A 15240-nucleotide genomic window follows, 5' to 3' on the forward strand; every position below is an offset into this window, starting at 1 on the left:
ACTGCAAGGGACTATCTGATGCCATTAATTCTGTGTCCCTCCAGGTCCAGGCTGCAGAGGTTCCATCAGCACAGGACTTGTGCCATGACCTGAGTCCGGGGGACTGGGTTTTGGTGAAAAAACACGTCAGGAAGAACTGCTTAGACGTGCGCTGGCGAGGACCGTTTCAAGTCATACTAGTTACGAACACTGCAGTGAAGTGTGGAGGCCTGCCAAATTGGATACATGCTTCACACACCCGAAGAGTGCCAACACCTCTAGAAGAAACAGCTCCTCTCTCGGATGAGAATCCAGCGGAAAGCGGAGAAGCCACAGAGGGGGAAAGCCAAGCTGTAGAGGTGATCGAAGAGGCTGAGCCTGTGTCGGAGCAGGCCGACGATGGTCAGGACACCAGTGGGACCGAAGTCGTCTCAGAAGAAGAGAGTACCTGGGAGTTCGAATCAGATAACGAACAAGCTGTGAGCGATCAAGAGACAAGTCCAAGAACAAGGAGCAGGAGGGCAAGGAGTGACGAAGCTAGTAGGCCGGAGAGAAGAAGAAGGCCAAGCTTAAAAGCAGATCAAGAAAGAACCCTTGTCCCGATCTCTGAAGAGTCGGATCAAGAAGAAGAAACTACAGATTCAGGTTCTGAGAGTCCGAGAAGATCAAGAAGGGTACGTGTGCCCTGCAGAAGGTACGCCACCCCAGAGTGGACTTATCTAGCAGATGTCTTGGGGACAGAAATCTGGGAGAGTGAAGGAAGTGAAGGTAATCGACCTCGATCCATTTGTGGCAGTGGAGATATGGATGTTGACGCCTGGACTCGAGACTGAGGGGTTACTGACTTTCACACTTCCCATACCCCCATACCTAAGTCGGATCAAAGATCTAGTGCTAAATCGATTACAGTTTCCGACTTTTGGTCATCAAATTCCAGAAGAAGAAGAAAAAGTTGTTCGTTTTGAACTATTGGAACTTGTTGTTAAAGCTGCAGGTACGAGAATAATTGTAGCTGCATAAAGACTTTTTGTTAAAGCTATAAAGAAGAAGATAACCTAGCGCCGAGTGGAAAGAAGAATAAAATTAGGGATTACATTTAGGGGACGGAGAAGGGTTAGGGTTGTCTATTACTGAAGATAAAAAGACATTGTTGCAAAAAAGAGACTTTGTTGATAAAGAGCACTTTACAGACTGAGAAAGCAAATAAGCAAACTAAAGACTTGAAAAGAAACTTTTCTTCGCAAAAGAAAGGAGCTACGCTGTTTGATAACATGGAGAACGGCAACCCAAACCGAAAAGCCAAATGCATAATAGGTACACTAATAGCAGTAGTAATTTTTCTTATTATTACAGTAGTTACCACATCATACATGGTAGGACATGCAAGTGAAAAAGAGACAACTGATGTAAAGCCTGTAACGACTTTGAAACCTGCTCTTGTTGGGAAGAAGGAGGAGAGCAATGTCATCCGTGAAAAGGCGTTACTGGCAGATGAAGCTCGTAGGTTACACGTAGACGAGTCACAGGGAAACTTTAGGTCAAATGCATATGCCAAGCTATTATACGAGTATATCGATGCCATGGAGGCCAAAGAATGCTATGTATGTATGCAATTGCCGGCTTCCGTAGACGAAGGCATCCGATATCATCATCTTCCACTGACTTATGGGATAACATGTAGTTTACTGCTTAGTATATTTTATGGTAGAGAAGGATTTGAGTACTACTTTTCAAATTATGATTCGGTACTGCCTGAAGTTCCGAATTATAAACAAATGAATAAGTGGGACTATTATAAAAAGGAAGATCGATTAGCTAAATTCTTTCTTCCTTGGGATACATTAGATACATCATACGCACGCAGAAATAATCTGACTTGCAAAGTGTCAGAGGTAGAGAAAAAGTTCATAGGACAAGTAGATGACCGATACAGAAGGCAGAAGATTCTAAAGATGTCAGGACAATGGAAAACAGATTGGACCGAAGAAGAAAAAGCACACAAGAAGAAAGGTAGCAATGGTCCAATAGCTTTGGATAGAACGCAGAAAGGAAAGTTATGTTTAACTCGAAGCAAGACGTATTATGAGAGTGTATTTGTAGGTGAAGTAGATTGCGAACATGCTTTTAGGTTAGAGTACTATACGAAAGATTTTATGAAAGGGATGCAAGCGATTCCAAATGTATATTTTGTATGTGGAAGAAATGCCTATGTAAAACTGCCTGACAATTGGTATGGTTCGTGTTACTTGGCAATTGTCTTCCCCAAAATATATCATGCAAAGGATTTAGCGATCATAGAAGGAAAGGCTTCGACGAGAGCGAAAAGGGAAGTAGGAGATGCAGAAGTAGTTGGAGACATATTTGGAGCAATGTTTCCTATGTTAGGTTTAATATTTAACGATGTTAAGATCAGGAGACTAGCTACAGTTGTAGATAGATTATCTGCAAGTACTGCAAGGTCATTAATGTTAGTAGAAGGAGAGATGCAGTCGATTAGAGCAATGGTTCTTCAGAACAGACTTGCTTTAGATGTACTGCTAGCAAAAGAGGGCGGAGTTTGCAAGGCTTTGAAGGTCCAAGAATGTTGTACTTACATTCCAGACAATTCAAAACCACTTGCGAAAGTCATACAAAACATTACACAGATACATAAAGAAATCGAAGATTTATCAAAAGTAAATGTTTGGGAGAAAGTAGGTCATGGAGTAGGAAAGGTTGGAAGTTGGTTTGCCAACCTTGGTAAAAGCATTGTGTGGTATATATTAAAACCTGTATTGATAGTATTGATTTGCATAATCACATTATTAGGGTTAGTGAAATTGTATAAATGGTATATGTCGAACCGGTTACAAAGATCCATGAGAGAGCAAGAAAGGAGATTAGCTGCTTTACAAGACCAACAGTATAAAAGTTTAAGAGCACTCGAAACGATAAAAAGAGGGAATGTTGTAACTAGTTCTGTGTAAAGGTGCTATTCAAATTGCATTTAGTGATGACTCCTAGAAGTCATCAAAGGGGGGAACTGAGAGAGCGCAATTTGAATAAAACGTATATCCGAGCCATATTTACAAGCATATCGTATAAACGTAGGAATGAAATATATACTGTAACGTGAAGTTAACACCTATAGCATATAATTAGCCGATGTAATCAAAGTAATATAGGAAATGTAACTGTATTTACTCCTGAACATGCATTAGATTTAGAAGGCCCGTATACGTAGTGGGCTAATGTAGAAATGTGTAGAAATGCTTATGAACTGAAGAACGTGCAAGGTAGAATTCATGTACGTGTGTAACTTTAAATGGAGAAACGGCGAGAAATGTAACATGGAGAAATGTGCAGAGAGCATACATAACGGTGTAACGAATGAAAATATAAAGTTATATTCTATATAACTTGTATTCTATGTAATTTTTATTCTATGTAGAATGTATTCACTTAAGCAAACGATTTACTAAATACGATTATATATAAATGTGTGTTAAAGGTTATACTGTATAGAAGGCTTCTTGTAGGAATGTTAGAAGGGTTTAGGTCATATGTGATTTTAACCTAACTGACCAAGAGTTCGCAGGAGTGTAGTCCGCTGTATGTAATTTAGTGGGCTCACAGGAGTCGTGAATAGCCTTGATCTGAATGTGCGAGACAAGGGTCAAAGGTCTTGCTAGATTTAAGGTGACAATGCTGGACGAAGTTTATGGCCTAAACGTGATAAGAGACGCTTGGAATTTGAGTCTTGTTTAGAAACGACCGTTCACAGGACCAACTAAGGTTACGAATACAGTCGTAAAGAGTAGAGTTCTGCTGAGGTGATAGACTTTTGCTCCGAAAGTGTCAAATGAAATGTCGAATGAAGTCACCAGCAAGAAGACGAAGATGGCGTCTAAGGAGAAGGGTCAACTTAACGGACGACGCGAAGAGATGAAGCCATGGAAAGAGCAAAGAATGAGATCATGGGGAAAGTACGTGGTGGGCGTCAAAGGGGCGTTCCACCCATACTGTGATTGTGTATTTTAGGGACAGCACCCCGGGGAGAAGATAGCGAAGCGAAGGCGAAGGCGAAGAGCTCAGAGCACAGATGGTCTGATAGCAAGTGAGGAGCGAGCGCTGAGAGAGATCAGAGCGCAAGAGAGCAGTAGGCCGAGGACCCTTAGAGAGCGGATGGGTAGGCAGAGAGGGTACTGCTTTTCGACATAAATTACCATTAGGGGTTAAGAGAGTTTGAACTTCTTTGGAAGTCAAACTGCTGACACCTTTTTAGGTAAGGAACTTGCGAAGTAGGGATGTCACATAGTACAGAGTAGGGACAGAATTAACTTGTCTATTCTTTTTGTAGATGACGCAACAGGACCACATTGTATCTATGCTTTAATCTGCAGATTTGGAACAGAATTGGAACAGATTTGGAATTGATTTTAATTGTATTCTTTGGTATACTTATTGAAACTTATCCTGAGAGGATTGTATATGCACTTAATTCTGATTTTATATAAAACTTTAAAAAACTTCATCAGTTGTAAGTGGTCCTTCAGAGTTGCGTCAGTTTATGGGGTTTATCTAACCTATGCGGGGTTTGTCTTTTACTCAATGACAGAAAATAACCGATCCAAATTTGACGAATGAGATAAGTTATCAAATTGATCATAAAAGGTATTAAAATCTCATTCCCAGCACACCTCCAGTCTGCATGGCTGCCTTCAGTTTGTTGGCCAGTTTTCCCTTTGTACTGAGCTTACAATCATGCCAGATCTATTTGCAGTCAGACACTGCCCTCTTTATCTTCTGCCACACTGTTGACCTTGTCCACAATGTACTGCCGCATGGCCTCTTTCCTCCCTAATGACAATTTTGAGGTGACAAAGAGCTGAAGTTGGTGCTCCGTCACCTCAGTGATCAGGATGTCATTCTCCTCCTCACTGAACTTTCACTTCCTCTTTTGCGTCCCTTGGAAGTCTGTTTTGACTTCTTGGTTGGTGCTGGAGTTGTTGTCCTGGGCTCTGCTGTGTGCTCTTTCATCCATGGCTCCTTTGAGGTAAGTGCGGCACTTTTCTTTCACAAAGCTGCATTTTCAAAAACGTTGTTTTACTTTTGACGCATTAGGCGCTCAAAAGTGACACTACGTCAGTTTGCATCTCTTTACAAGACCCAATTCAGGCCAACGTCACTTTTTCAGCAGTAGCATCAGATTTCATTGTGACGCACCACACAAAATGCATCAGTTTTTACAATGCTGGCTACCTCCTTATGCTATGGTGGACCATATTGAAAATATGATACATCCACGGCGCAGGAATCTGTCATACTGCTGCGTTAGTTCTTTTGATGCTTCCCTGCCGCAACAATGTGATACTTCAGTTCTTGTAAATATGCCCCTATGTTTTATAACTTGAGGTTTTTTCCCTTTTAATTTACTGTGTGGAAAGGAGATGGGAATACACAGCAATAAAATAGTATTATGTAAAACGGTGGCAGTAAGAACCTACCATCATGTAGTGTCAATAGAACAAAAATCCACATAGGCAAATGGATATAAGAACAATGTGCCAGAAAGGTTCATTGGAATAAGGGGGTTAGAAATTAAAATGTTGGTATGATGATCCATTATGAAATGTCCTTCACTCCATGCCTCAATTGTGTGGTGCCAAAACAGTGTAACCAGACTATCGTGCGACATATATTGCATCCAGAATTTCATTTACAAAAATATCACCCCATTGGAGTTAATAATAGAAAATGTACAACCACTGAAGTAATATTTTTGGAAACGTTATTTAAGAGAAAACATTCGTGCCATAGGATATTTTTACTAATAATATTCAGACTGTTCTTACAGTAAGCAAATATACGCAGCATGTATTGGTACCCACCTTCTGTAGATTCCTAGCTGCAGGAAAAGATTCACTATATGGGTAAAAGTTAAAATTTACAGTTATTGGCCAGTTCTTATTGACCAGCTCCAAGGTCAATAAATCTATCAACACATAAATCTGCCAGCACTGTATCTTATTCACCAGCTTCACTTCTCATACGTTTAGTAGTCTATTTTCAAAGAGCTTGAGCTGACAGCACAAATTGATAGCTTGCAATCTGAGCTACATGATTGGATGTCCTGCTTTTAGCATACTGGTGAGCACTTGGGGCCAGATGTATGAAGGTTTTGCGTTGTAGTGGATTACCTTTTTAATACAGACCCCAAGCAAAATCATGTTGAAGATTTACAAAACAAAGCAAATTGGTATGTGCATTGGTTTGTAAGAAAAAGTAAGGCAAACCTGTACGAAACGCTGCTTTGTATTACTCTGTATTAGCGGGTGTACCATGGGTAATAATGCCCAAATATATTCTACAATTTTTCCACGATATTGGTGCTTTATCAGGCTGCATTAAAAAAAACGACAGAGGAGTAACATTTTGCATTATGACAAAACACTTAAGTAAACTGTTATCACTATGTATAAATTTGCTGTTAACAACTGTGCACCAAAATATGCTTCCTCACTACAATGTGCAGAAATTACAAGCTGAATAATGTAATTACATTCTTTTATAACTCTAAATATGAGTCATTCGTTTACAAATTAACAGCTGTACACATCAGTAGAGAAATGATCCCAAATGAACTAGCTGTGCACATCAGCGTGAGGAAAGTGTGCACCTTCATGTACCTGCAGGGGTAACTGTTAAGCTGTGCATATCAGCGTGAGAAATTGAACAGCAAGGAGTTTGTAATATGAGCAAAACTGTACGGCAGCGATACACCTTTGCAACAACTGTGCATATCACTGTTAAGAAGCTACCATCATGGGGTAATACCAACCTATATTTCGAGTGTGCGTGTCACTGATTACCTAAACTAAGATGGCCTCCAAGAGCGTGGCCGCGGAAGCACGTCAACATGCTTGGTCTCAGCTCCCTGGTTTCCACTCGCCGACTGCCTTCACTCGTGCTTGCAGACACTTGTTGCATGTGGAGCACATCTTCACAACGAGTTCGATCCCTCTCGTGCCAGCATGCAGGGTGGCGCTCACCTGCCCCGACTCAAGAATTCTCAGGGAGGCAGAATGCGGGAATGACACAGTTCACCTCGCTCAAGACTAGAGCCGGTAATCTCACTCTGCTCAACTAACAGCCATTAAACAATTAGGAGATTTAAACATGTAAAAAGCCACATGAGCTGAAGCTGAAACTGCTGCAATGTCTATCAGTAGACAGAAGACCACATGCCAAATACAGTCTTAACACACAGTCTCTCCACAAAGCTTATCTACCACAAATCATCTAGGTCACATGTTTTCAAGGGCTGATTTCCCCTTGCAACATCAAATGGTGTCTGAAGAGGTCCGAACTTGTGAAATTATAGTTAATTTTCCAGCACAGCACCACGGGGAATAGGGGTCTTCAAGAGTTGGGGTGATTGTTATTCTTTTCACTCGTCGCTGTTGGACCTGGCATTTCTTTGCATGATTACCCCTGACTTTTTGCCTCTACCTCCTCTACTTTTGATGCTGTGATGGATTGCGTTTGATTGGCTTAGATGCTTTGGGCACTTTGCCACTGCTGATCAGTGTCAAAGTGCAAATGCTCCCTGTGTAAAGTGTAATGGTATTTGGTTGCCCATGATTGGTATGTTTGCCTTACTAGCAAAGTCCCTAGTAAAGTGCACTATGTGTGCCAGGGCTGGTAATGCAAATGCTACTAGTGGGCCTGCAGCACTAATTGTGCCACCCAGACAAGTAGTCCTAAAGAGAGAACTCAGGCCTGCCACTGCAGAGCATGTGCAAAGTTTGTTAAACGGCCTTGTTGTCCGGACAAGTGCACCCTCTTGCCAGGCCTTACCCTTCCCTTTGTATGCACATCAGACACCCCTATGGTAGGCCCAAGGTACCCCCCTGGGCAGGGTGCAGTGTATGTGAAAGGTATGACATATACTAAAGTGTGTACCATGCCAAATTCGTTTTTCAATGTTGCAAGACCATCTTGCCCATTGGACAGAATGCCTAAACTCACAATGTAATAACACATCTTTTTGCGAAGGTGGTTTTTAAATTGTGTGTTTAGAAACCACGCTTTTAGAAGTGGCTGGTTTCTTTGTTCTAACGATTCTGTGTGTCTCTGCCTGGTTGTGGATTGACTGTATGGATTTGAATGTGATAGGATCTGAGAAATGTCTTGACCCAGGGGAGGAGGTGAGACAGCAACGTGCTGACCTGCATCTGGAGTATAGGGCGGGAGGAGTAGCCCCTGGAGGTGAAGAGGCCTAGGCTGCTGTCATAAAACAATGACTCCATCTCCTACTGAGTGATTGAGGATCCATACCCCCACTATCAAAGGAAGAAGGTGTCACTGGCAGGGAGACACCCAGAACTGGTTTTGACAGAGATCAGTGCCCCCCTAAACACAAAGACTTCAAAGACATTTAGGGGTATAACTGTGAGAGCTGAAACCCCTGGACTTTGTACTGATCAAGACTGAAAAGGATTGAAACTATTTTGCAGTCAAGTGGAACCTCTGCCAAAAGAAGAACAGCTGAAGAGACTGAAAAGAAGGACTGGCCCTGGCTGTGTGTTCTGGGGCTGGCCTGCAGTTTGCTGATTTAACTAAGGAGAGGCTAAGGGACTTTGCTGTGTGCTGTGATGCCCTGCTTGAAAGCACTTTGCTGTGTCCCGAAGTAACGTGTCTCCAAGGGCCCGAGGAGAGCTGACTGCCTGTTGTGGAAACTCAGGAACATAAAAGTTTCCAAGTGTGTTTCAGTGATGCTGTGTGCGTATGCTTTTTGCAGCCTGGGACCTTCGTAAGAACTGCCCCATGATCGTGTGCACCCAGAGTCCAAGTGAGTCTCAGCGACGCTGTGTGCGTGTGCTTCGTCCAGCATGAGACCTTTTTGAGGATTGCCATGTGATCGTGTACATCCGGAGTCCAAGTGAATCTCAGCAACGCAGTGTGTGTGCTTCGTGCAGCCTGAGACCTTTGTGAGGATCGCCCTGTTATCATGTGCTCCCGAAGCTCTAGTGAGTCTCAGCGACGCTGTGTGCATGTGCCCTGTTGCAGCCTGAAACCTTCGTGAGAAATTGCCCAGTGACTGTGTGTCCCGGAGCAGTCTTGTTCTCTGCTCCGATCTACAGAGTGACCAGAAGTGCTGCGGTTGTCCTTACCATCGGCCCAGACCGGCATCGCCAGAGGAGCTGTGAGAATTCACTGCCACCGGCCCGAGCCTGCCTTTGCCAAATAGAGACCTCGAACCATCACCGTCGGGGTCCGAGTTCCACTGCCCTAGATCAACGAAGTCGCATCGGAGGCCCAAACCGCGAGGAGAGGAGAGCTAGGTCGTTCCCCCCAACAGGTAGCGCTCAGCGTGCTTGCGTGTGTCACCGCCTGGGGCGGGTGCGGGCTACGAGAGAAACGCACTCGGCCTTTCCCATCTTTGCAGTGCGTGCCTCCGCTCAAGTCAGTATCTACCGAGGGGGTGAGCAGGGGCTATCTGAGAAGGTGTCCTTCCTTTCCCTTACTTAGAAGCAAGGGTCCCTATTTGGACTAAGGTACCTACCTCAGCCAACTAGGAACCCCCAGTTCTTACAGTTGCAATGTGAACTGACAATAAAGCCAACAAAAATGGTAAGTAATGGGCAGGTTAAGAACTCTTTTTTAGAGTTTTCTTTAAGAAAGAATAGCATTGCAAACGATAGCACATGTGACGCCTCAGTCAAAACCCAAAATAGCACTCCCCTCAATACTTAAAACCCAACATTTCACTCTTTGAGAGTGAGGTTAATAAGCATCCTAATAAATCACTGGTTGGTGCCTCTTGCTCAGTTACGTCAAAGGCTAGTTGTGAACAAGGGATCGATGAAGATGGACCTAAGCATAAAGAAATTTACTGAAAGTAAGAGAGACATTCTTATATAGCACAATAACATAACCAACCGGTCAGGGTTTCTTGCTCCAAGAAATATTCCCAGATAAAAAAAAACATTGATCTTAGCAGATATTGGAAATCTGTTCCTAACTACCCTATCTGTAAACTGAAACACTGAAAAACCTCTTAGTCAAACTTTAGTTCCCTGTATTCTCCCACCTCTAAAACCCCTGATGTCTGTAGAAGGTTTAGAGTACTGGCAAAAGTGCCTCACCTCAAAGATCAGAAAGTACCAGCCCCACACCAGGGGGGCAGGATGTGGATGTTGTGACGTCCCTGAATCACGGAGGGCTTCTTTCAGCCTGCCTCAAAATAAAATGTCACAATTATCATTGCACTATAAAGCTTAGGGACAAGAGAACTTTATGAACCAATGGCATAACAAAAGTCCCTGCAGCCCCTGTGGTGCGCCCCCACCCCCTCCAGTTCTGGGGGCCTCCTCTGGTCCTGGCGGGTGGTAGTGAGTGGAATCAACACAGTGTAGTTTGTGAAAAGATAATTTATTCGACTCTTAACATCACCCACAGTATGCCGCATCCATCTGGCTTGGAGGTCAAGCAGCAACTGACTATTGCCATTCCAAACCTTGCCAGATCCACTTCATGCAGGAGTCCACATTAAATCACAACACTTGTAGAATACATGTAACCAGCGGAACAGCGCACGGTAAAGTGCACAGGAAGTGTACAAGATACATTACCAACATTACAGGTATTCCTGGGTCAGGAGCGTGGGGGGCCTCCTCCATGTACTGTACAGGGTGGCCCCCCTCAAGTTTTGTTTTGCCACTGTTATGAACCTTTCAAGATTGTGTTAAAGATGCTAATTGTACAAGTCTCTTCAGTACAGAATAAGACATTCTCAAAGGCAGAGGCCCCATTTTGAAACTCTCTCACCAGATCTAATAATACAAACTCAAACTACTCTCCTCACCATCAAAAAGCAACGAAAAACTGACCTTTTCGGCTTATTTCTGCCCTATGACCCCGAAAACCAACAGTGACTACTGTGCTTGACTGTTGCTGTCTCATAATCTTATTCCTTTCGTATCTGTGATCCTCTAAGCCCCACCTGTTGCATTCTATCTAGATACTTTACTCTTGGCAACGCGCACTACTACCATTTGGCACACTAGTCTTTGTCATTGTGATTTGATACCTATATATAATGGAAAGTAAGTGAATAGTATGAGGTAGCCGCGCTTTTCCAGGGTTGTCTTTCCCAAATGGTCCCGAACTGTAAATCTCTGACCGAAGTGTGTCTGGCCTTCATTACCAGTCCGGAGCCCTTCTGTAGTATCGCATGCTGGAATACTGCATTGCTAATACCACCTTGAGGTATTCCAGGATGTTTGTAAATTAAAACCTAAAGCTCCATAGAGAATGGTGTCTCTGAAGCAGAAATCAGTGTGAGAGCACTGATTGGAGCAATTGTTCCCGAAACTCCAGGACTTTCTCATTGTACCAAGACCTCCAGATTTGACTTGGGATATTTGCCTGTGGAAATCAATGCGGTTTTATGGCATGCCATAGTAGAGCACATCTCGTGGTACCTTTTTAGGCAGAAACTCCTTTTATTGCTCACAGCTCTTTCAAAAGTACACTCATAATGAGGTGCCTTGAATCAGCCTGTGAAAGTATTCTGTTACTATGGAGGATGACCCAGCTGTTCTAGATAAATGTGAAATATAAAAGTTTTTTGAAAGGGCAAACGACTTTTTCTTTTATTGCAAAGCCATCTGCTGCTCAGAGTAACTTTGTGTTACCGCACGTCTCTGTGTTTTTGTTCATGTTATTACTGTGTTACACTTCATAAAAAGAAGCGCAAATAATTCCGCCTCTGAAAGTGGAGAGGAACCTCTATGAACCAGCTGATGTGTCACTCTCATGCCTACATTTTCCAACCCGAGCCTCGCTGTACGTTTGTTATTTACATTGTGTAGCTTTTCATGTGCATGTAATGGCTTGCTAGATACAAACAGTAAAAGAAAAGCCTGACCCGGAGGCTATTATGCAATCTTTTACCTCGTTGCATTTCTTGTATTTTTATCTTTTCTATAAATCAAATTAAAATGCAATAAATCCTGTATATATGCTCCTCCGAACCAAAATATGATTTGAACTTCATATACACTATGAATTTTTTATGCCGATACTTCACACAGGCAAGAGCCTTTAGAAATTCATTTAATACATTCTATCAGAGACAAGCAATCTGTGGGATGTGCTCGAATGAAGGAATGAAATTGTATGTCAATAGTAGTCACAAAGGGATTAATGACCCCTCAACCAGTGAAAGAATGCTTGCACGTTTCTTTATCTAAACGTAAACTAATATATATGCAAATTAAAGAATCCTGTCAATGAGGAAAAACAAAGAGAGTAAAGGGGTGGGATGGCGAGGCGAAGCCTATCTTTAAAGGGGATAAACATAACAACTCGTTTTGTTCATTTTGACTCGGTAACTTTAAATTGTATGCCATTTTTTTCCAATAAATCTATATTGTTGTCCCTCTTTGTTACTGATTAAATCCAGATACCAGACTGTAGGTCCCTTATCATGCTTTTCAAATCGCAATATGGGACATATTTAGAACGTTACTGTGAACTTAAATACATAAAATATTGACAAAGCCCATATCAGTAGCCTATGATGACACACTCTCAAAACTATTATTACAAATATATGGAGACATTCTTTGTAATATTGGTTCACTCCTTCAGATTAAATAGGACCCCCTTGTTTTCTGTAGGTTTGTCCAAGCTTGGCTCTTTCAAGGGTATTTCCAATGTTTGTTATCTACGTTTTGGGTCTCTTTTTAATTGCATTTATTCACTAAACATGGCAGCTTCTTATATGACAGGGTTAAATTATTGAGCAGCAATACCACAACCTCTCAAAGATAGAGGCGTGCCTGACGCGTGGGGTGCACTGGCTTTTGTGGTTCATGTATGTGCTGCATATGCATTTGACATTTTAGATGTTTATAGATGCCAACACTGGGCATTTGTTTGCATAAAAAGTTGCACTGTTTCCTGTTAAATACAAAGCATATCAGTATTTGGAGATCCATTTGACCTACCATGAACACAAATACAGGGGTGAGGCCCTACTGGCACTTTTGCACCTCTGGTGATGCAATGTGCCAAAACATATTTAAATGACATGTAATGCCACTTACGTGGCTTTTCATGGCCTTATAAATATGTGTCCCTTTCACACAGAAAACTGTGTGAAAGGCGCATTCCATGTGTGTTGCTGTAGGTTACAAAAAGGGGGTGGGGTCGCACACTACTCACACACCGGCGGAAGTTGCCCCTAAGGACTCTGGTCATTGTAGTAGAGTGTTCGCGATGCATCATCTTTCGATCTTGCTATCTTCGCTGCCTTCGCCATCCCTGGACACGTGTTTCTGGTTTTTAACCCTCGTCAGCAGGGATAGGCAGTGTTCTGGGGTCGCCGATGGCTGCCAATATCTGCCAGGTATAGTACCACTCCGGCGTGTAGGTGCGGGATCCCAGGCTCGTCAGCCCGCTGCTCAAGGGAGCTTTAAGTTACAAAAAGGGGGTGGGGTCGCACACTACTCACACACCGGCGGAAGTTGCCCCTAAGGACTCTGGTCATTGTAGTAGAGTGTTCGCGATGCATCATCTTTCGATCTTGCTATCTTCGCTGTCTTCGCCATCCCTGGACACGTGTTTCGGGTTTTCAACCCTCGTCAGCAGGGATAGGTGTTGCTGTAGGTGTTCCCACTCAACACCCATGGAACCTGACACATTCCCAGAATTTCGAGGCATTGTAAACCAGGGAATACGTCATAACCTAACGCCACCCCAGGGGTGCCGTTAGGGAGGCACAAGGAAGAGAAATGAAAACATTTCTCCTCTGGCTTTCATTTTATTTTTCTATGTGTGCTGCATTGTGCAGCACACATAAAAAAAGAAAAGCGCCAAAATGGATTGATTTTGTGCACAAAAGTAATCATCCCCGCAACGCAGGCACCCTTGCACTGTGGTGCACCACAAACTGCCAGAATTGTAGGGGTGCATGGTGGCAGTCTCCTGACCACCCCATTACGACCAGGGCAGTAAGGCCATCTTGGGACCACTGATAGAGGTCAGAGATCCTTGGCGGTGACGTGGCAGTATTGAGGCGTGTTAGACCTGGCATCATTGGCGTGAGTCTCCCTTTCATTTTTGACGGATTGCCTCCTCTGTTTTGATATGTTTTTGCTGGTTACATGCTTTGGGCACTGTACCGCTGCTATTCAGTGCCACAGTGTAAGTGCTCCCTATGTTAACTTGATGTACTAATTGGTTATTCCATGATTGGGTTATTTGATTTACCTGTCAGCCCCTATTACAGTGCACCAATTTTACCCAGGGCTTGTAAATCAAATGCTGCTGGTGTGCCTGCAGCACTGGTTGTGCCACCCACAGAAACAGCTTGTAAAGTGTGTCTCAGGCCTGCCATTGCAAGGCCTGTGTGCAGTTTGGTACTGCCATGTCGACTTGGCAAGTGCACCCACTTGCCAGTCCCTAAACCTTACTTTTGTTTCATATTAGACACCCCTATGGTAGGCCCAAGGGCAGGGTGCATTGTAAGTATAAGGTAGGACATGCTCTGATGTGTGTAGCATGTCCTAATAGTGAATTACAGCCATTTTCATTTTTCACTATTGCAAGGCTACCTGTTCTCCATAGGCTTGAATGGGCAGTTAGATTATTACATTCTTATAATCCTAACGGACTCAGTGAACATGGTAGAAATTCGTATTTAATATGCCAGAACTCAGAATGATAAAATACATCTTTTAGTAAATTTGGTTTTAATATTCTGTGTTTGAAAGTATCACTTTTAGAAAGTAGGTATTTTCTTTCCTAACTGTCCAGGCCTGCCTCTGCTAGGTTTTGTATTCCTTGTCTGGGTTTGTGAGTGACAGGGCTGGGGGATTCCAGGAGACAGGCTGGGGCAGCACAGTGGTGAATAGATATCTGCATTAAGATGGGAGGGAGGAGTTGCACCTCGGACCTGAATAGGGCTGGGCCTTCCCTCTACAATGCTGGCTCCACCTCCTGTGGCTTGTCTGATGTCTCTGCCCTGCACAGTGAAAGGAAGGAGAGAGTCATGTAAATAAAGTTCTCAGGAACTGATTTGGACTAGGCAGAGGCTTCTCTGTCTTCAGAGAACAAATGATTTTGGGCTCTAAATATTGGGACCCAGTCCCAAGAACTTTAGAACACTCCTGGAACAAGACATTTTTTGCCAAGGAGAAGAACCAAGTAAGCTGCAGGAGTTTTACTGCCCCTCTGCCAGTGTCCTGTTTGCTGGGTTGGCCTGCAGTG

The sequence above is a fragment of the Lissotriton vulgaris genome, chromosome 3_1 (genome assembly GCF_964263255.1).
Source record: "Lissotriton vulgaris chromosome 3_1, aLisVul1.2, whole genome shotgun sequence".
NCBI classification, from domain to species: Eukaryota; Metazoa; Chordata; class Amphibia; order Caudata; family Salamandridae; genus Lissotriton; species Lissotriton vulgaris.